This window comes from Chinchilla lanigera, unplaced genomic scaffold, assembly GCF_000276665.1.
Source record: "Chinchilla lanigera isolate Chin_1 unplaced genomic scaffold, ChiLan1.0 scaffold00047, whole genome shotgun sequence".
In the NCBI taxonomy this organism is placed as follows: Eukaryota; Metazoa; Chordata; class Mammalia; order Rodentia; family Chinchillidae; genus Chinchilla; species Chinchilla lanigera.
The window spans coordinates 13392713-13415809 of NW_004955448.1; the positions used below are offsets into that span (position 1 = coordinate 13392713).

The window sequence follows — 23097 nt, forward strand, 5'->3', positions numbered from 1 at the left end:
CTTCTTCTTCTTCTTCTTCTTCTTCTCCTTCTCCTTCTCCTTCTTCTCCTTCTCCTTCTCCTTCTCCTTCTCCTTCTCCTTCTCCTTCTCCTTCTTCTTCTTCTATTTATTGTTATTGTTATTATTATTCAGTAACATTTGTCTTTTTAAATTTGATATATGACTGCTTGGCCTACTGTACAACTTAATCTATTTAAAATGTTCTTCATTTAATTTTAAGGCCTCATATTAATTTATACAATTTGGGTTCCTCTTTTGTTTTTTAAGCATTCAATCTTTCTAACCTGTTTTAAGTATTATAATTAAATTAGGTATCAAAAAATTTCATGAATATACAAGAAATTATTCTTTATTAAAATATTATGACAAGATATTCCTCAATCCACATTACTTAAATTTAATGAAGTTATTCCTCTGCCTTAGTTTTTGACAAATATGATGCTTGTTCTTGAAGCCTTAAAACTATTCAGTCTGATTCCTCCCCTAACTTTTAATATTGTTATATAGATGGACTAAAAATACTTACTTTGAGAAACAGCTCATAGAGAAGATCCATGTTTGGTCCACTGGAGATGCTCAGATCGTTTCTGTCTCCCTGAAGCTGACCGGGGAGAGCTGCCACACGTGCCCTGCATGGTGCCGCTGACCACATGACGGCTCATCATGGCTCACTCATCAGAACAAGCACGTGAGAACCAGAACAGGTTCAGTCAAAGCAGAAGTTGCCATTTTTGTAACCCGGTCTCAGAACTGACATCCCATTATGTTTTGAGTTATTCTGTAGCGTAGAAGGAAATTGTTGAAACCAGCACACTGGAGGAGAGGATTGCCCAAGAGCACAAAGGCAACAACAGAGAGATTTAATTTCTTTTAATTTTAGAAGAGTTTAAGGAAAAAACCAATTTAACTACCTACAATTTTTAAAGGCTGGATTAGTTTGACATAAACAGAATCAGTATCAAAATTAAAATTAAAAATATGTTGCATAAGTTTATCAAGTAGAGATTAAAATAAGCAAAATCCTTAACTCTCACAGCGGTATGAATGAATTATACTGAAAATTATAGCAACAAGGAGGACAAGAGCAGCAAAACAAAACAACTAGGGGCTGGGGATTTAGCTCAGTGGCAAAGCGCCTGCCTGGCAAGCACAAGGTCGTGAGTTCGGTTCCCGGTACCAGAGAAAAACCAAAAAAAAAAAAAAAAGAAAAAAAAACAACTTTTCAGAAACTAAATTCCACTGAAGAAGTAAAATGGTAATTTACATCGTATAAACATAGTCTTTGAAATAATAGACTGAGACAGAGTGAGAAGTAAATTTCCACAAATTATTTCCAGCATTGCAGGCAATCCAAATGAAGTTAATTTAATATATATTATAATATAAATGAATATAATTTATATTTTACTTCCTAGAGTAAGGAATACAAAAAAAAGGTCAAAGTGCAGTCAATTCAGAAACTTTTTGTGCAAATTGATAGAATTACTTTTTATACACTTTTTTAGTGTGAGTAAAGCTATTGCTATTATAACACATCAAAATATGTATGATCTCCATTTATACAGAGAGATACAAATTTGCCATTACAGCTGTCACTTACACAATAGGAGCTGTGAAGAAACTTATATAAGTTGAGGATATTTTAATTAATTAGCAAGATAAGACATTTAGCTAGTACACTGTCTGGTACATAACTAAGCTCAATAACTCATGGTTAAAATAATAAATTTAGATCAAATAATTTCATCTTACTACTTAGTATTACATGAAAGATAAGTGCTTAGAAATAAAGAAATCAAAAAACAACAGTCTTGAGTAAGTTATAGAACAAATTTAAAGAACAGTCATGAGAAATTTTTAATACTATAAAAGGATTATTTTATAGATAACAAATTCCCCTCAATATTATCAAATTAGATCACGTAGCTGTGTTACCAGAGTGCAATAGCCATTTTCCTGCGGTCGTTATCAAATCTCCTTCTCCTGATTGCCCTTCCTGTGGTCATCTCCTGTCTCATCTCCTGCCCTCGCTGAGCACAGCCTGCGACCTTATTGTTAGTAGATGACAGGTTTTCTAGATAAACTTAAGATATCATAACTGTTCATATTGTCTTAATAAAAACAAAGCTGATCCTAGTTCTTGAAAACCTTTGACAGAAACTGGACCCTCCTTCAAGCAGAAGGAGTCTTCCTTGTTGGCTCTGAGAGGCTACAGTGTCGTGCGTCAGAGGTTGTGGACAGCACAGGACATGCACCTGCCAGCCCCCTTAGGGCTCCCAGCAGTAGCCGGTGACGGACAGCAAGTTATTGTTCTCTCAGATTTACATCAGCAAGGATATAAATTCAGCCAGAAGCTCAGGGGCACCTGGAAAATGATTTTCTTTGCCTTTGTGCTTCTGATGATACTGAAGCTCAAGATACACCTGGTCGTACCCTTCTGAGACTGCCGAGAGCACTCTGAACTCCTGACTCACAGACACAGGTAATACGATGTGTGCTGTTCTGATTAAACTGGTGACTTATGGTAAGTAGTTCTGTAGTAGGAACATTTCCAAATATGTATTTTAAATTTAAAAAACAAATTTAATTGGCACACAATTATTTTACATATTTATTAGTTACAGCATAATATGTTAATATATCCATAAAATGTGTAATCATAATTTCAGGGCAACTGGTGTCACCTCAAATATTCATCATATATTTGTGTCAGAAACACTCAAACTCCTCTCTAGTAGCTATCCGTTGTGTCAGTTACCTACTGGCTTTACTTCAGAAGTGATTCTTCCTACCCATCTACACGCCTGTCCCATGAGTGAGCCTCGGTCCATCCCTTCTACCCCTACACCTCCTAGCTTCTCAAAACAATTATTCTCCTCTGTACTTCTATGATATCAATCTTGTAGATCTTAGATATGAATGAGAATATGTGGTATTTGTCTTTCTCTACCTGACTTTTTCATATAACATAGTGTCCTCCACTTTCACCCACATTACCACAGGACAAAATTGCATTCCTTTGTACCAGTGAATAATAATATGTCACACACACACATACATAGACACACAGATACACACACACACATACACACACACACACACATTTTCTGTAACTATTTATTTGTTATGTACAACTAGACTGACTGATTCCCTCTTTGGGATATTTGGAATAGTGTTGCCCAAAGCACAGTCATGCAGATACACCGCTGGCATGGTACTGATCTCCTTTCATTTGGGTGTGTATGCAGCAGAGGAATTGCTAGAGTCTGTGGAAGTTGCATAACCAGCTTTCTAAGGAATTTCTGTACAATTTAGCATAATAACTGTACTAATTTACAATTCTACCAGATCTCTGTGGGGGCTCTAATTTGATTACCAGCATATGTCCTCTTTGACTTTTTTGTTTTTGATAATAGTGATTGTACCCAGAGTGAGAAGATATCTCATTCTGGAGCTGTTGTTGTGATTGTTTACTAAAATATAAAGCTTGTAGCGAAGCTGTGTAGCATATGTGTAAAGTGCCTAATAATTGCATTTATGTTTGAGAGTCGGTACACACACACATGCTACACCACGTTTACTTCTCTTTCCCTTTCCCTTGGTCTTCCCTACCTTCACGTCCTTGCGTGGGAATCAGTAGCTCAGAGTCCAAATTCTTTCAGTCTCTGCCTCATAGCCAGCTCGTCTTGGTCCCAGTCCTTTCTGTTCTGAGCTTTGGCTGTTTTCATTTTTGAATGGTTCATTTTTGAAAGCCTGCTCTGCAGCTACAATGATTAATGAAAATCATAGATATTCAAGACTAGATGAAGTTGATAAATATAAAAAGCTGATACTAGAAAATATTAGATAAAACATTCAAAACAATAAAAACATCACAAAAATATTCAACCAATAAAAAGTCAGGAGAATTGAGATTTAAAAAGCCAAGTACCATAGTGTAGCTGCAATTTAACATCCTCCTGCTTCAGCCTCCTAACTGCAGTGCAAAATTCACGTAGGGCCATAAAACACAATGCTATCACCCTATACATTTGAGTAACAAAGTGAGCAACACTTTTGCTGTAAATGCCCAGTGTGTGTCTTTCCCACTCCAGGCCCTAAGGCAGGATGAATTATTTATCTGGCACTTTTCTCTGGATTGAGAGTTTACCAAGGACTAGAAAGTTATGTGAGCAGCCTGGATCATGTTCTTACACTGTTATTACTTTGGGGGATTTTTCCTCAAAAAGTGGAAGTGAAGCACAACCTCTAAAGGTTATCGAAGGAGAAAAATGTTCAGTGAAATAATTCTAACCTTAGTGGTCCTTGCTTCAACATCTGTCTTCTGAAGCCAGCGTTTCCTTCCAACTATTAATCACGGCCAGTTTCTGTCATGTTGTGTGGACAGAAATGGTTCTTCAGTTAACTGCAGTAACTCAGTATTATTGAGGGTACAGCACACAAAAAATTTGCATAACCTTTTTCTCTTTTAGTATTTAGGCAACTTTTCCTAAAACTAGCATGCATAAACAAACATTTTTGTTTATGTCATCATCCACTTCAGTCAAAATTTATGAAAATACGACATCCTTATCTACCATGTTTGCTTAATCCCTAGCTAGTGAATTTTCAAGGATTCCCCTGTAGGAATTTTGTGTGTGTACTGAGGGCATTCAACAGAGCCCCAATTTCTTTTCAGTCAGACTCCTGGCCATGGAGCTGTGCACAAGGACAGATCCTTTGAACACTGCTTTTCCTGTGCAGTGTGAGTTCATAGCCCACCGCTGGCTCACCAGTGCTCTGGTCATTGGCGGAGATCCTAACTGTCCTGCACTTGGTCTCTCTCGCTGCTCGCCAAGCTGCTTAATCTTGCAAACAGTGTTTTGTGAGCGCTGTTTGTTTAGCGTTACAATGCTAACTCCCAGGGTTCCGTAGGAAAGAAAATACGTGATGATTTAGGATCCTTTCCAAATGTATTTCTCCCTTCTACTTCTCATTAATGGCACCAGCTGTTCGCTGTGGTAAATCTCTTCTCTTTGTCTCCGCTGCCCACACTGACAGATCCCAGCGCCATCTCCCTCAGTTCATTTTTAAACATTCTCTGGCAAGAAAGATCTCACCAGCCACCCGGTGTGGGAATAACTAGCTCAGAATCTAAATCCTTCTGGTCTCTGCCTCATTGCCCAGCTCGCCTCGGTTCCAGGCCCTTCTGTTCTGAACTCTGATTGTTTCCAGGGTTCAGTTTAGAAAACCTGCGCTTCTGCTCCTCCAGGTTTTCCCCTTTCACCGGCTTTGGATCTAGGCTACTCTGCGTGGGTCAGCGCGGTCCTCCATCTGTCTCCGCTGCCTCATGCCTTCCAGAGATTCCTCAGAATTATGGTTCCCTGAGGACGGCCTTTCCTACATCCCAGTGAAACTAAATCTCTTTAAACTTTCAAACCTTTTGGGAGGAGATAAATACGTTGGAAATCATATGATTTTAAGTAATACAATTGAATTTACTTGGTATATCCTTCTTTCTCACTTTACTCCTTCATTCTCTCTTCTGTTTTTGTCTTTGTATCTGTCACACAGGGTTTTGCAGAAAACAAAGTGAAGTCACCCCAAATATTCCTGCTCAGAATTTCATTTGAGGGAAACTCTCCATCATTCTCGTATAGTAAGAGATATCTCACTGAAGAAAACGTGTATTTTTCCATTAAACACTGGACTTCTGTACTTTTGGTTATAATCTACAAATAAATAATTTAAGCTTTCCTTTAGCAAAATTTATGTTTGTATATTATGTTTAATAGTTTACCATTAAAGTAAATTCTCAAACTGACCCTCATGTTTAATATTAGCATTAGGGTGTAATATTAGAAGGTTTAATAAAGACAATTTTCAGCATAACTCAATGCATATATTTAGATTATTTAAAACATATATGAGATCTCTATCAGGGTATTCTGAAAGTGTGTCTTGTGTGCATGTGTGCACATGCATGTGTATCTCCATGTGAATGTCTGCTCTGTTACATTGAGTTGCAGGGTGAATCCATAACGATGTATCTTTTCTAGTTCAACTCATTACAATCTAAAGTATATTCAACCAAAATTCTCAATCCCTTGAGCAGCTGTAAACTCTGAATATATTCCGCTTGAATATGATTGCTATTGACAACAGAAATTATTGAGAGTTGGAATTTAAAGAGATATATTCAGCCTAACTTAATCACTAATAATAATTTTGTACTCATTAGTTACTTTATTATTCCATATCTACTATTATTGCTATTTAATATTTATTCCAGAGTTTACATTTCATTTTAGGGAGATGACACAAGTGATCTATTTCCATACTTCTAAATTTTATCTATATACATTACTTCAAAGTATCTTTAGTTACTCACAGTGAAGTTTTCTGTCATTAAGTCTTTTTCTAACCTTTTAATGGGATACCTAAAGCTCTTATGGTGAGACGTAACACTATAACTCATTCAATAGCACCATCTTTGTAAAAATTTATTTTGTTATGAGCACTGATGTTCAGTAATAGTGCAACAGAATTTAAGTAGTGTAGTTTCTATAGAGATGACAGCATATTGTACATTTCTGTAAATACGTAGATATAGATTTTGTGGAAAAAAATTTATTTTTTTCTCATTTAAGAATAATTACTCATGGGAAACATGAAAATTCTAAGCATCACATTTTTCCACAGCATCTGGCTTCCAGTTAAGTTGCACTTGCTCTTTTACAATTTTATTTTAAAGAGAAAAAAATTAAAACAATAAAACAGAGTTCCAAAACAGGTTAGTAGGAGAGTTACAGTAATTTATACATTGCTCATTGCTGTCCTTGAAGTAGTTATACAGAGTACAAGATACAGGCATGATATCTTGTCCAAACAATGTTAGCACAAAGCTTTCTTTCCAGTGAACTAAGAGAAACCAGCTGTATGTCCTTGCTTTCTTATTTTAGGCTAATAGATCTGTTTCAGTTCACAAAGAGTTAGTCAGTTACTCATATCTTAAGGAATACTGAGAGATCAGTTAGAGAAGGACAGTTTGAAATGACAAATAGCTCAATATGTGTTATACTATTCATTTAAGTAAATTGTTATATCACTGTCATATTATTTCACCCTATCTTACAGTTTCAAGAGAATAAATGAGATACTGAAACTTTAAAAATATCTGATATATAGATGCATTACTCTAGCACTTTTAGCTAAAGTCATGTCACATTATGTGTAAAAATCTTTTCTCCAAAATGAAATGCTTTTCTATCCCACTAAAATGTTATTTGAAATCCTCTTCAGAGGCTGTTGCATATCCAGTCATGCATCAATATTAAAATCTGGGTTTTCTAAATGTGAGACTATCATTTTGTGATTCGTAAGCTTTTGCAAATTTTTTAAGCATTCTGATTATATATGTGTTTTCCTATAAAACAGAATCCATAAGTTTACTTTTATAAATGTGTGGGCCAAATCTGAAGAAATTTAAGAAAAACTTTAATAGTAGTGGCTGGCATTATTGGATCGTATATACTAATATAACTTTCTTTGTAGTCTTCTCTCATTTATTTTTAAATGATTTGGTAATCATGTGGAATCAAAATTCATGTTGCGTAAAGTAACAAAAGTTTATTTCTCACTCAATAATCTTCACTGTGTTTAGGGTAACACTCTCTAGCAGCTGTTCTTGTGTTGATTAAAAATTTTAGTCTACTTTGATGAGGTACTACTATGTGAACACTTGCATAAAACATCATAGGGTGAGGGGTATAACTCAGTGATACAAGCTCCTGTCTGGCAAGTGAGAGGTCCTGAGTTCAATTTCCAGTATCAAAAAGAAAAAAAATAGAAGAGGGCTACCTAAAAGATCATAATTGTATGGCAAGAATTAGCTTTACTGCCATCTAAAAATAAAAAGAGGTTTATTTCTTCCTATGTATTAAAAATGTTACTGATATTGGATCTTTAATATTACGTATGTACAAGAGAAAGAATATAAAGAAAGCCTTATTGTGTAAGAGCATTGTGATTTACAAGTAATAGGTCTGAAACATATAAGCCTGTCTTTCTTATCCTTGGTTTTCAACACTATGCTCTCTATTACAGAAAAGTAAAATTATTCAGTAGACTTCTATAAAACTAATAATCCAATGGATGATAAAAAGCTGTTTCTAGTTTTTAAAAAGAGAAGAACTTTAAGATGATTGTATTAAATGTAAGTGTTGCCAATATACCTATTGCTAAGAAAAAGGGTGAGCAATATTAAAGTGCAAAGTGCAGATCTTGGCTAAACACTTAAGTGCAAAAGCTGTAGTAGCCAGTGTGTGGGGAGAGAAACACAATTCTAACTTGTGAGAAGTTAGGGTTTATTTATTCAAGGTTCATTCCTTGCAGAATGACCTCCTGCCAATCTCCAGTAATACGAAACGATACAACCAGTTCTGTAAAATGCTAATTCACTGACACAGGCATAAGGCACTTGCGGCATGAATACCTCATCTCAATCTGATGGTTGTATTTCAACGTCCCGGTCATACTAGAGGAGGATTACACTTCTTGAACATAAATCTTAAAGATGAGTATGCTTGCACCCTCTTTTCTATTACATGTTATTGCTGGATATCTCTTTCTAATCTTATGTGGGAAACTCCTTGAGCATATGATTAACTCCTTCTTATAAATAAAGTTGCTGTTTTGCTTCTAAATCTCTCACATTGATCTAAAAGTCAAAAAAAAATGGGTGCTATAAACACCTCACAATTGATTCTAAGTATATTAAATTTCTTCAATAATCTTGGATCCCTGGGACATAGTATGGCTTCAATCAAATTATTTCTATATAAAATATCTGTTTAATATCTTCACATGAGAGAATTCAAAGTTGTATTGAAAATGAAAAATGCAATTTGTCTTTAAACTGAAACTGAAAATGAATCTGTTTCTCTGTGATAGTGATTTGTTGCTTTTTAGCTATGAATTCATCCCTTTTCACCGCCTTTGTGAAAGTGGGTCTTGGCCCTTGAATATTTTTCCCTTCTTGGAAGGCACAGAGGTTTGTGAAGAGACACTGGAGAAGAGACAATTTTCCTTTCACTTCGGGGCCTTCACTTGCTGTTTTCAGAGCATAGATTTTGAGGGCGCCCAAGCTCATACACCGTTCACTTCTGCGATGTTTGTCCCCATTGGGGCACGGTGGCCTGCAGCAGGAAAAGGGTAGCAGCTTCTGCATGGTTCCCATTTTAACTAGTTTCATAGAGGTCCAGGCTGCTGCAACATCCGCATCTTCTCTACTTTCCCGCCCCCACGGTGACGGAGGCAGCAGCACCCGGGATTCGTAATTTCATTTTCCTTTTCCATGTCGGACAGTTTTGCAGAGGATGTCTTCAGGGATCACACCAGCCCAGGAAATCTTTCTCAAGCACATAGTAGGGAAGACTCCCAGCAAATTTCAGAAGCTTTTGTATAATACCTACTGGCAACAATACAGTGACTTCCCTGACATTCTAGTGAGTCCAAGATCTCGTCACCAAGCTAGTCTGATTTCAGCAATCTCTTCCTTGAATGTTATTTTTTTTTTATTTTAAAGAAAAAAGAAAACAACAAAATAACAAAAACAAAACACAAAAACAATAAAATCGATTCAGAATTTCAAAATAAGATGTTAAGAAATCAACAATGGGGCTGGGGATTTAGCTGGGCTGGGGATTTAGCTCAGCGGCAAAGGGCCTGCCTGGCCAGCGCAAGGTCGTGAGTTCGGTTCCCGGTACCGGAGAAAAACCAAAACAAGAAACCAACAATGGTTCTTGCATTACTTATTATTATCTTCAAAGTAGTTAGTGTGTAATTGTTTGATCAGTCTTGCATACCGATATCTGGTAATCAAAGCAGCTACTTTGAATGCTCTGTTTCAGTTGAGAGGATAGTGGCTTCTCCTTACATCTGCTGCTCACACACCTTCCGAGAGCTCTTTACTGCTGCCCAGCTCTTCAGCACTGCATTCTATGTTATGGATGTCAATTGTTTATATCCAATATTGCTTATTTATACTATTGCATAATTTCTCTGTCATGATTGGACTCCAGCTGAAATACATCAATCTAATTTAAATACTCAGATTTGTTTAAATCATATGTTTGAAAGTTTTTCAAATATTTACTTATCTGTGTAGTAAAACTTCTAATTATTCTATTTTTAATAACACTATTATACAATCATCACAGATGATATCACATATATTAAATTTAAAGTAAGTGGTTCATAAATGCTGGTTGAATTTGAAGAATAGATTTAATATAAATATGAATTTAAAAAGCATGTATGTAAAAGAATACTCAGCCTAACTGTAAGAAGTTCAGGAAATAAGGTTCAAGTGGTTTTGCAATTAAAGAAAATAAATGTTAGAGATACAGAATTATAGGCTTGATTTAATTATTTTATGCTTTTTGTGTTATTCCCTTGTAATAAGAGTAATGAAAAGCAGAAGGCAAGAAGAAAGGATCCACTAAACATGGAGACTTTAAAGATACAGCAAAACAGTAAGCATACACAAGTATCAGACTGATTTTCTGGACAAAATGCAGAAAATGACCTCAAGTATTACATAAGATGAGACAAAACTCATTCCAAAGCACATTAATGTAAACATTAAACTCTTCCATGTATGAACATCATTGAAGATTTCTTTAAGGGAAATTCAAAGTGCATCATTTTTGTACAATTTTCATCATTATGTATTAGCAATTTGGTAAGAATAGACAATAGAATTGAAAGCTATAATTATGAGCACTAATGCGATTAAGTATTCACATTTCAACATATTTTTTTCATTTTTGTTTTAAGGAATACCATGTTTAATGACATATTTGTAACACTAAATGAAGGAAATATTACATATCCGCATAATTTTCATGTTAGCATGGTATAAGCAAAATAAAAACACTATCACCTAGTCTGTATTGCTTACACATATAAAATCAATATCTGACTCAGTGTTACAGTTATTTTCTAAATTTGCACAGATTCTTGGAAAGTAATAAATGAATGCAATGTACACACGTTTAAAACTTTTGCCTTTCAAGTTATGACATAGGAAAAACTTCTAAAGAAACTAAAAAATCATAATTTTTTAATAGTTGTTTGTACTCAAAAATGGTGAATAAATTTGACACATATTTAGAGCAACATTGAAAAGTATTGTTCCATGTTCTAATATTCATGTCTCCAGAATATTATTTTTTTGTTACTTTATTGAGCACACTCTGAAATTACATAGCAGAGAATTTACTCAAAACTTATAAAAAAATAGGAATGGTGATTAGTACTAACTACCACCTGGAGGAGTAGCACTGAAAGTGGGCTATTTCTACATAATATTTTCTGCTTCACTTTGTATGATGGAAATATTTTGCCTATAAATTGTGTTAGAAATCCCAATAACTTCCTCCACAACTTACCTAATTTTTCTTAGTGAGATTTTCACCCTTTTAAAGCAGCCCATTAACGAATTGCCTTGGGCACTAGAGACTGATTACACAGCCATCCTGAACTAATTAGATTTGCATTCACCAAAACATGAGTTTTTATGTGCAGAAAACCGAGCTCGGAAATGTGTGTACACTCACAGCTAATGTCCCATATTTGCCTGTCATGATGGGTATTTTCACTTAGATGAAGAGGGCTAGAGATCAGTCAGTCACCTGAGGTGGCAGGTAGAACTGCGCAGGAGAAAACTTCTCTCGTCATCAAATATTAAGTTTTCTGCAGATCCTTCTTTTGAATGGCAAGTGACCATTACTCCTGTTTAATAAATGCCTAGTATGACAGTAAAGCTACACTCTGGTGCGTCTGGCTGAGTCATGGAGATGTAACTTGGGGGCTAGAGATATAGTTCAGTGGCACAAGTGCCTGCCTGGCAAGCGCAAGGTCCGGAGTTTGATTCCCTGTACCAAAAACAAAAAACAAAAAACAAAAAAAACAGAGAGATGTAACCTTGGGTAATATATACACTTCCCAGAGCTCTCCCTTTCTGTCACTGTCCCGTGCTCTTTTCCTGGCTACCATGAGCTCAGGAAGCGGACATGCTCCTTCGCACCCTTCCACCCTAGTGTTCTACCTTGACGTCATTCAACCAACTTGGTTCAACCCCCTTAACTCGTGAGCCAAATTAAACCTTTCTCTCTTCAGATTAGGATGCTGGAAACAGGGTCTCTCCAAGCAAAAAGCTAATACACCATCTATTCTTTTCTCTTGAGACTTTATTTTCGATTGCACAAATTAATGAAATTTGCAGTGATATTTTCATATATGCATACATCTTGAATTGATTGTGTTCTTTTAACTATGGTGGTGTCTGGGTTCACGAATTTAAGTCATTTCTGCATTGTGGAAAAGATGGCCGTTTAGGGAGGAGAGCCTTGATTGTGTCTGTCACACTATGCAGAGTCCACAAACAAAGAAAATTTTGTCAAACCTTTCTGTTTCTGAACAAAATTGTTGGCACACAAAAGCATTCCTGAATTGAAGTACCTTATAAATTTTAGTGTGTATATTTGAAGTTTATAGCACAAATGCATGGGATGCTTCTGGATAGCAGAATACTTACTGTAAGAAAGCAAAACAATATATCCATCCTCCTGTAAAGTTACCTTTATTTTTGTGATAGAAGTTAAACATCTGTATTTAATAAAAATATCTAATGAAGCAAATTTATTGTTTAGTTCTAGTTGCATATTAGATCTCTAGAAATGGTCAACCTAAATATCTATTATTTTTGCATCTGATGTACATCTACCTATTTTCCTCCACGGCCAGGGTAAGCATTTCATTCTTTATATCTGTGATATATAGAAATCATACAATATATATTTTTCCTTCTTAACCAGGATTATTTCACTTTATATATATATATATATAAAATGCTTAATACATATATATATATGAAATGCTTAATATTTGTATATCACATTTTTATCCGTTGGTCCATGAAAACTGCTGCAGTGAATATGAGAATATAGATATATCTACCATGTGGTAATTTCATATCTTTTGGTTATATATTCCAAGAAGAAGTGATAGGCTATCTATATGATAATTCTATGTTTATTTTCTTGAAGAATCTACATATACTGTTTTCCATTTCATAAGCACCATCTGTATTTCTATCATAAGTGTACTTTAATTTCTTTTCTTCTACACTTTTACCGATAATATGTGTGGTTTCCCCATTTAAAAAAAAAATTTGTATATACCAGAAAATAACAATTGTAACCTTGATTTCTTTTTTTTTTTTATTTTAAAAATAAAAGGAGGAAAACATTAACAGACAGACAACCTTTTCCAAAATAGCAAAAGAACAGTACGGACAATACCAAGTTACAAACAAAGTGGTAGGCAGTTAATAATGCTTGTTGTATTCCATATTGATATCATCAATGTGGTTTCTAAGGAAAACAGATAGAGACGTGCAATATTGACCTGGTAACCTTGATTTAAATCTTTTAATCTTATTATTGTTATTAACAATAATATCATGTAAACAATGAAAGCCAGTGGACAAGTGGTGCTACTATCTCATTTAATATACATATTCACTTTATGATATATATATATATATATACACTATTTTCTTGCTGTTAGAATGAATAAGATAATAAAAGTAAATAAATTAACTGAAGATTAACACTAATGTGCCTGAAAAATTTCAGTGAAGACATATATTTTAACAACATATACAGATTATTTTACTTTAAATTCAAGCACATAAATATTTATTAAACAGAACTTTACGTATTATACTTTGACAATGTTGCCTTTGTCTTATGTATTTCAAAAGTTGGAACACTGAGAACATTTCTTTTACTGAATAAATACACAGATGAACGCCCTTCTAGAAACTTCCCTTATTAATGAGATGATGCAAGAAATATTATTGATGGGTAATTATCTCCATAGCTATTAATTTGAAACATAAGCTAATACAGAACAAGATGTGGCTTAGTTTTTCTTCTTAAATCAATATTAATGCTGTGCTAAGAAACGGTATTTGACTCTCATCGATGTTAGATTCAAATTCCTGGTTCCTTGCTTGTCATTTTATCTACAGATCATTCAGTGAGTTGCCAATTTATCAAAATGTTTCTTCATGACTTCTAGATTTTCAGGATAGCGTATGCCTACAGGGTGTCCACCCACCCACCATCTGCCACGTTAAGTTTTCTCTGTCTTACTCAAGAAAAACAACTTGTACCATTACAAACAAAGTGTTCTTTTCAAATTAAGATATTTTGACACATGGTGTTTACTTGAATTTATGAATATAAGATCATATATTATCCATATTTTAAGATTTGAGTAATAAAAATTAAAAGCCAATTACCTTACAAACATATAACTTGAATGTTATAAACGATTGGGAGAAGCCAGGCCTGCCGCTGCAGGCCTGTAATCTCAGCACTCAGGAGTCCAGCCAGAGAAACCGAGGTCCAGCCCATTCTCGGCGTTATAGTCATGTCCAAACCAATGTGAAATACATAGCAAGACCCTATCTCAAACAAAAATATTCTTACATTTTGGAGAAATGGCAAGTTTAAAACAACAGATTTGTAAAAGGTATGGATCAAATGGGGTTTTGAAATAAAATTAAAAAATAAAGATGATGAATAAAATGTTTTAATCCACATCTCTTGATTATTTTTATAAAAGCTACTTAGATATTTGTACAACAATCCTTTTAAAGTTTTATTTTAAATATGTAATTAAAAGTGATTAGTGACTTCTATACAAAGAACGTTTATTCATGTGGAAATGTAACTGAAATATCACGTGAAGTTCTTTCATTTGAGATATTCATAATAGCAACACTGGCTCTATAAATACAACACCATCAATATTATCAAACTGTATCAAGTAGTTGATGTATACACAACTCAAAGTCTATGACCCAACAGGAAAACTCACAGCAGAAGGCTGTATTTTCTTAGTTTGCTAGAGAGAAAACAAGACATTTTCAGTCATTTGATATAAGAATCTAAGAAACTGGGGGCTGGGGATTTAGCTCAGTGGCAAAGCGCCTGCCTGGCAAGCGCAACGTCGTGAGTTCGGTTCCCGGTACCGGAGAAAAACAAAAAAAAAAAACAAAAAAAAAAGAATCTAAGAAACTGGTCCAGGATCAGAAACCCAAAATAAATTGGCTTCTGATATAAAAAAAAATCATCCCTAGATGTTAATTCTTATAACTGACATGAGATTGATGCAATTCAAAGTGTTAGCTTCTTGCACTGTGGCAATTTTGAGCAGAGTTCTTGACAGCGTGGCTCACATAAAAATAAGCAACACAGTTATCTTGTCATTAATCGTATAAAATATAAATGACTATAACCCTAAATAGTGAGGATCGTGCTACATGGTAAAGAATACAACAAAATGAAATAGAAGGATTGAGATATGGAGGGTAGTTAAAATACATCATCATATTTAATTGGTTATGTGTTATTTTCATTGACATTTTATGAGTTGAGGTATTTACAGTCACCACCGTAGGGAGAAAAGAGAGAAAATGTGCCCAGAAAAGAGGGTGTAGATTAGAATTTCATGATCAATCCTAAAGCTAGACAGTTGGCATATGTAGTATTTCTTCATGAAACATAGATTGAAAAAGGTTTAAAGAAAATAATTCCTGAAAGAAAAGATGACAATGTTTTAACATAGACCAATTTTCACTTGTTTACTATAGCGAAGTCAGCTAAAGCAAAGAATTGATTTTAAAAGAGAGAGATGGTTGGCAATGCCATGTCACGGAAAACAAAGAAATAGTATTTTAAAGTAAAATGATGTTTTATTCTAAACCTTACCAAGTATCTACATATTCCCACAATTTGAAAATGAGATGCAACTATTGTCCTAAATCAATTATTATATCTACAAAACAATTATTGTTTGATTGCTTTAGATTAATGTTTTTCATATTATTAAAAAAATTAATCATGATTTTGAAAAACATTAAATGTTCTATCGTTCCCTGTCTGTCCTATCTCACCATGCACCACTACTGAGGAATACATGTGAATGCTGGGCACACGGGCTTCCTTCAGGACTGGTACATGACCCTTACTGCCTAGAACTTTGAAAACTCCATTCCTTATATTTGTCAAAGTTTCCTCATCTTTATTCATCATCGTTTTTGGCAATTGATTCTATTTTCTTGAAAAGCCTCCAGAACTTCCCCTATCATATTTCCTAAAAATGTTTTCACACCTCCGTGTATATTTCAGAGAATTTATTCCATTTGAAACTTTACATTTTTTGAGATTTTTCTTTACTAATGTGTGTGTTCCTAGGTTCCTCACAGAGAAAATCTTGAATGGAAATAGTTAATAAATGGTGAGTATTACATTTGTATTAGGTACCATGTAATTATATACACATTTTGAATTTTGAACTATTATATGCTTTACTAAATCAGAAATTATTGAAATGTTAGAATAAATGAATCATTTCATTTATCATAGCATATGAAAATATCCAGAATCATATCCAGAATCATATGAAATATCCATAATGGTATGAAATATCCAGAAACAGCGTTTTGGTATTAAGTCCAATACTTGCTGCTTGTCAACAGTTTGGAGCACACTATAGCCAAACACACTGAAGCAATTTCCAAAAAACTAATTAAGTTTAAACACATTTTTAAAACACATTTTCAATTATTTTTCCAAGCACTTATTACAACAAGGAAGCTGTTCACAAAATTAAAAACACAAATTATGCAAAATTTCTTTTAAGAACATTTTCATGCTACAAAGAAACTTTCTTAACAGCACTGCTGCAAAGAAAATCAGGAACTGTACAAAAGCGTTTATCCATGTTTACCAGTTATGCATTAACATTCATGTAGCAATCACATGACAATTGCATTTGTTTATTTAATTATATATTAATGCGTATCAGTTGTGACTCCCTGTCATATTTGCATACATACACACAACATGTTATTTAGGAGGCTAAATCCTGTGTTTCCTCTACTATCCACTCATATTGTCTATAGTATGTTTGACAGATTGTTTAGATCATATTTATATACATAGATGTTATAAAGACCACAATAAATTAAACTGATATACTTAAAACAAAATGAAAAAATACTCATAGAGTTGAGTCTCACAGAGCGGGTATGGTTGGTCCACAGGATCTGATCATTAGCCAGTAACTGTGGAGGAGGGGTCTGGGTGTACCTTGTTTCCAGGGAGAGGCTTATGAGAATAAGCCTTACAAAAATTAACTAGGTGTTCTCGTATTTCTTTCTAAACAATATATGAACAGAACACTTGGGGAAAACCTGTGATTGGATTGCATTACCCTTTAGTATTAAAACACTAACATCGTATCCTCAACTGACTCCTGTCAAATTTGGGCCTCGGCACCCTCTGGAGTTAAAATTGTATAAGTTACTACAGGCTTAAAGGACAAATAAAATACCTGCTCAGAATTTCTGGAAAGACAAGCACAAAGCCAGATTAGGAAGCACAACCACTCTGGAAATCAGTGTGAAGATTCCTCAGTAAAATAAAATTAGAAATTTATTTGACCCGGCTGTCTCAGCTTGTAAGTAGACTTACACAGACTTGTGTGGTCATAGCTGGACCTTTTGGAGGTGGCTGGACATAGAGTGTGTGACCCTGGGATGAAGAGTGTAATTCTGGGGTTTCATGCTTTGATGACTGATGCTTTGATGCTAGGATTAAGTGTTGCCTACCTTGGGTGAGAGCCACCCATCCTAAAGTTGGGCAAAATATAAGGCACAGAAAGAAGGCTGCTGTGGTCAGTGTTTGGGACTCGTTGCGTGCTGCTTCGCCACTCTGCTGCCTGCCGTCTTCCATACCAGGAACTGTTTTCTCATCTTCTGTGATGCTGCTCTGCCATGTCACCCTGACTTCGAGACAGAAAACTATGAACCAAAATATCTACAAGCAAAATAAACCCTTCCTCTTTCAACTTTGAGTGTTGGGTGTTTTGTCTCAGCTACAAAGAAAAGTAACTAAGACGTCAGCTGTTCCTCTTCTAAATATCTCCCCAGTGAATTTAAATACATCCTATTGCAGTGATACAAGGGTACCTAGGTTTATAGAAGCATACCTCTGAGAGTTAAATCTCGGAAGTGGGCTATGTGTCCATAAACAAATGAATGCATAAAGAAAATGTGGTATTTATACACAATGAAGTAATCCTCTGACATAAAGAAGGATAAACTTGAATCATTTGTGCGAATTTGGAGAAAGCATGGAATCATCGAAAAGAGATGATAACAACATTGTAAAAAAAAATCTTGAGCTGAAAATACAGTCAAATTTTTAAAAATGTAAAAGAAGCCATCAGTAGCAAGATTAATCAAAAAGAAAAAAAATCAATGAGCTCATACATGTGCTACTTGAAAACACATAGAAGTGAAAAGAGAAAAAGTATGAAAAGAATAAAGAAAGCCTATAAAACCTTTGTGACAATATTGTAAATATTTGGGTTATTTGTGTTCAACCACTACTTGAGAGCCAGGGGTGGGGGCACAGACTTATAAGCCCAGCACTGTGGGGGGCTCATGTTGGAAGATTGCAGGTTTGATCCCGGACTGTAGAAATCAGCAAGAACCTGTCTCAAAATAAAACAATACACAGATATATTTTCCCTTCCTTCTTTCCTTCTTTTCTCCTTTCCCTCATCCCAGTTGTTCCTTCCCTTTGGGCAATTTCTTTGCCTTTCACTGTATCTATTGTACCTTTTGGGTTTTATTTACTCTTCTAATTTCTTACACTAGGTGAAACACTAGGTTTTTCTTACAATACAATATTAACACATGCGGGTCTGATTTACTTTGTTTATTCTCTTGTTTGGTCAGCCTTGCATTCTAACATCTGGTAAACTGAGCAACTTCGCTGAAGATAACAATACATAATGCAACAACCATTGTTAATTTGCTATCTTCTTGTTTTGAAATTCTGTATCATTTTTATTGTTTTTGTGTTGTTTTGTTTTTATCTTCGTTGTTATTTTTTCCTTTTTAAAACAGAATCATGATACACTTAACAGACTGTGAATGTAGCTCAGTGGAAAGGCCTTAGATTCAGTCATCAATGTGAAAAAAAGACTTCAAACTTAGATGATACAAATTTGAGTACAGGAAAGTAAATGTCACTAGTCAAATTTAATATGAAGAAACATTCCTCAAGACATCTTATAATTACATTTTATAATTCTCAAAGCAAAAATATAAAGAGATGATTTTCAAGGCTGCAAGAGAAAAGAAACAAATAATATGTATGAGTAGAACAATTCTATCAGGTGATTTCTCAGTTTACACCTTGCAGCCCAGGGTGGCTTAACATTAGACTTCTCAGAGTATAAAAAATTTAATTGAGAATACTACTCTAGAATGCTACACATTACAAGTAAAAGTGGGATAAAGACATTCCCAGACCACAAAAAGTTTATAAAATAGATCTCTATGAGATCTGTTTTTATAAGAAAAACTAAAGACTATTCCTCAAACTGAAAGACAGAAATTAATAAGAAAACATACCAAAATATAAAATCACTGGTAAAAGAAATTATATGAACTAATTCCGAATGCTCTAACACACATGTATGATGCAGAAAATATTCATAATGTGGTATGAGGGTTGAAAAAAAGTAATGAAATTAAATGGTACGAATACACTAAGAGATAGTGTGGAACAATATAAAATAGGATATCAAAGTTAAAATATTGGAAGAAATGGGAGGAAACGAGGTTTTTCTTATGATTACATTGTCTTTAATTCTTTGAGAATCTCTCGAGTACTGTTATACAGCACAATGACTGCTAATAATTACGTAGTGTACATTTCAAAAAGCTAGAAGAAAAGATTTTGTAATTTCTCACTCTAAAGAACTGAGGAATTAAATGTCTTAAATCTATTTAGCACGATTTGAAAAAGTTGCCATATATACCTGTACTGAACATTACACTGTACCCAATGAATATGTACAATTTTTATATTATTGTATCAGTTAGAAATAAAATAATTTCAATTAATCAGTAATGAAACGACCTCAATTTATTGTAGCTTGAGTCTGGAGTACTGTACCACCAAAAGCCCGGTACTCTCAAAAGCGGGAATGTGAGAGGTGATCGGATTACGCGTGCTCTGCAGCTACTTTGCTGTTAGGTGGTGCGTCCTGTAAACAGGGGTCCAGGTGTGACCCCCCGCCGAAGGGCAGCGCTCTCTGGCTCCTCCCTCCCATCCCTGCTTCTGTGCTCACCATGACGTGATCAGCTTTTTCTCCCATACTCCCTTCCACCAGGCCACTTCTGCCTGACGCTGCCTGGTTATGCAAGGACTGTGATTTCTGAATTTGTGAGCCAAAATAGACCACTGTTCTTTTAAGCATGGGTGTTAGGTGTTGTGTCTCATTGACAAGAAAGCTAAGACACAAAGCAGAATAAAATAAAACAATGCCAATGTAACCAATATATATTTTTATTTTGAAAATATTAAATGCACCATTTAGTTTTTATGTTTTAATACAAAATAATTGGGGAGTTATACTTTATAAAGAAATAAGCAGATTGGAATTGTGGAAAGAAGTATGCTTTATTTAGAATATTAAAATACATTTATTTAGCTATTAATATAGAAGGTACCCAAATAAATCTTATATAACTTCTTTTTATATGTAAATTCTGCCTCATAGTGTGCAAACTACTGTTTATAGCAAACTTACTTGGAAAGTAAACACGAAATGTTGGAAATGTCTTTCAGTATATAAGGAATAAGAATTAATACTGGATTTACCTGAAAAAAGCTGACATCTCCTAATCTAAGACATTTATTTTTATACAGTATAAATATGGAATCTAAAATTTCAAAACATTCATATTTGTTTTGTAGCTATACTGAAACTGTTATGGCAAAACTTCGGGCTGTATTCCGCAAGAGACCAAAGAGAACAGACAAAGTTTTAATTTAGACCGGTCACCTCTCATCCCGACTTGCTAGTCCGGGAAGTGGGCGTGGACCTGTCTTTGTTCCCAGGTTATATACATGTTTGGTTTCCATGGTAACAGATTGGAATGTTGTAGCCCTGGCCACATGTTGTTTTCCTTGTGCCATGTAACCTGGTCAGGCTCCGGTCATGAGCCCAACCACAATGATATATACTTTCTGCACTCCGTTCTTTATGTCTCCCTTTAGATAACCATACATTTCCTTTATGGTTACAATGTTTATCTAGGGCCAGGGAAGGGATGAAACAACCCAGGCAGGGTCATAGATGGTTATCTGGGCCCTGGTGTTCTTTATCTTTGGAGAAGCATTCCAGGGCTAAGTCAGGACTGCAAAGTTAACTCTTTACAACCCTCCAGGATGTTTCTCAAGACACATTTTGAGGCTTTCATTAAAGGCTAGAATTATTCTATCTTAAAATGATATGCTAAGAGTCATTGTCCCCTACAAAGCAGTTTGCATACTCCTTCTACTGTTCACTTTAGTTTTTGTGAAAGTGTGCTAAAGACAGTTACCCCACATACTCCATTTATAGAAAATTAACAGCCCAAGCAAGAAAGAAAATGGGAAGGTGGGTATGATGAGTTTGACACTGAACTGCTTCTACAAAGATGTGAATTCAGCATGTGAGCTGAAAATGTCACCCATGGAACTGCAACTCTGACCAAACAAGCGAGGTTTGGGGATGAAGGTGCGTGCGCCACATTCACAGATCACAGCTGAAGGTGTGACAAGGAATGAAGTAGTAGAGGGTGCAGCTGCAAGAGAAGCGATGGGCGTGGAGAGGATGAACCACAATGTGAAGCCAAATATCCTTTGTTACCTATACGCTCGTATCACAGAAAACAGTATCTGAAGGAATATTCTGTGTTTTCGAAAGTATAAGAAATAACTTGCACTGCCTTCAGAGAAAAAGCTTACAATAACTTATTATATTTGCTCATTTTAGCATGTGTTTTGACATTTTCTCTTTATTTTAAAAACATTTTACTATGACCCACTATACATACTTTCCTAGTGACATTAATGGTAATATAAATATACAATCTTGAAATAACAAGAAATTCACAGGAGGTAAATAAGATGGAATGATTACATGTTAGATATTTTTGCATTTTTCTTTTAGCAATATGAATATTATTCCTCAATATATATATGGAGTCAAACTCAGGACCTTGTGCTTGACACCCAGGCACTGTGCCACAGCTTGTATTGCAAGGCTGGGGATTTAGCTCAGTGGCAGACTGCCTGCCTGGCAATCACAAGGTCATGAGTTTGATTCCCAGTACTGGAAAAAAAAAAAGCAGCTTGTATTGCACTTGACATACAGTACAATTCACTCTTCTAAGGAGTGTGATCATATGAACAGAGGGAAGCATGGGAATGTATAATTCCAGCAAACTAAAAGTACAAAAGGGTTCCATCATGACCCCAAGGTCTTTGTCCTGGTCTTTGTAATCAATGTCATTTCCTATATTGAGTCTTGGTGATCACTGAAGTGTTTATAAATGATTGTCTTTTATCTTTTGGCAAATATGGATTCATAGAATACGTTCTCTATTGAGTCAGTTTTCTCTCATGCTGTAAACTGCTTCAGATATTCACCCATATATCTGTTAAATTCATTTTTATTGCTGGCTACAGCTGGAGGACATTTGGGTTAATTCCAATTTTCAGGAATTGAGAGAAGTCACTTATATACATACCACATTTGGGCAAGCTTTGGAGGATTTAAAATTTTGTTTCATGTTGGTAAATATTTGAAGCAGAATTACAGATTTACATAGTGCATATATAATATTGTAAACACTCAAAACACTACATAAGTATATTTTATTTTACTGTATGTTGTATTGACTGTATAGTGGTATCATGTTTTGGGTTTAATGTATAATTCCTGATAGCTGGTGATGATTAAAATCCTGTCATGTTCTTTTGGCCAGTGAAGTACCTTTTTCAGTGAAGAATCTATCCAAATATATGTATACACATTTCTGTATGCTTATGCATATCCATGAGATTTTCTGCATTTTTATGCATATGATAAACATTTTATGCATATTGCACAAGTTATATATATTTATGC

At 34.8% G+C, this 23097-nt stretch overlaps 1 long non-coding RNA gene across 1 annotated transcript in view; it reads left to right on the top strand.

The window, feature by feature from the left end:
* The first annotated feature begins 2166 nt into the window (after window positions 1-2166).
* The window catches only part of LOC102009439, a 56738-nt gene continuing 35807 nt past the window's right edge, over window positions 2167-23097 (top strand). The window contains exon 1 of the long non-coding RNA XR_262470.2: window positions 2167-2482. This is a non-coding gene — a long non-coding RNA (uncharacterized LOC102009439). The remainder of the gene's footprint in view (window positions 2483-23097) is intronic.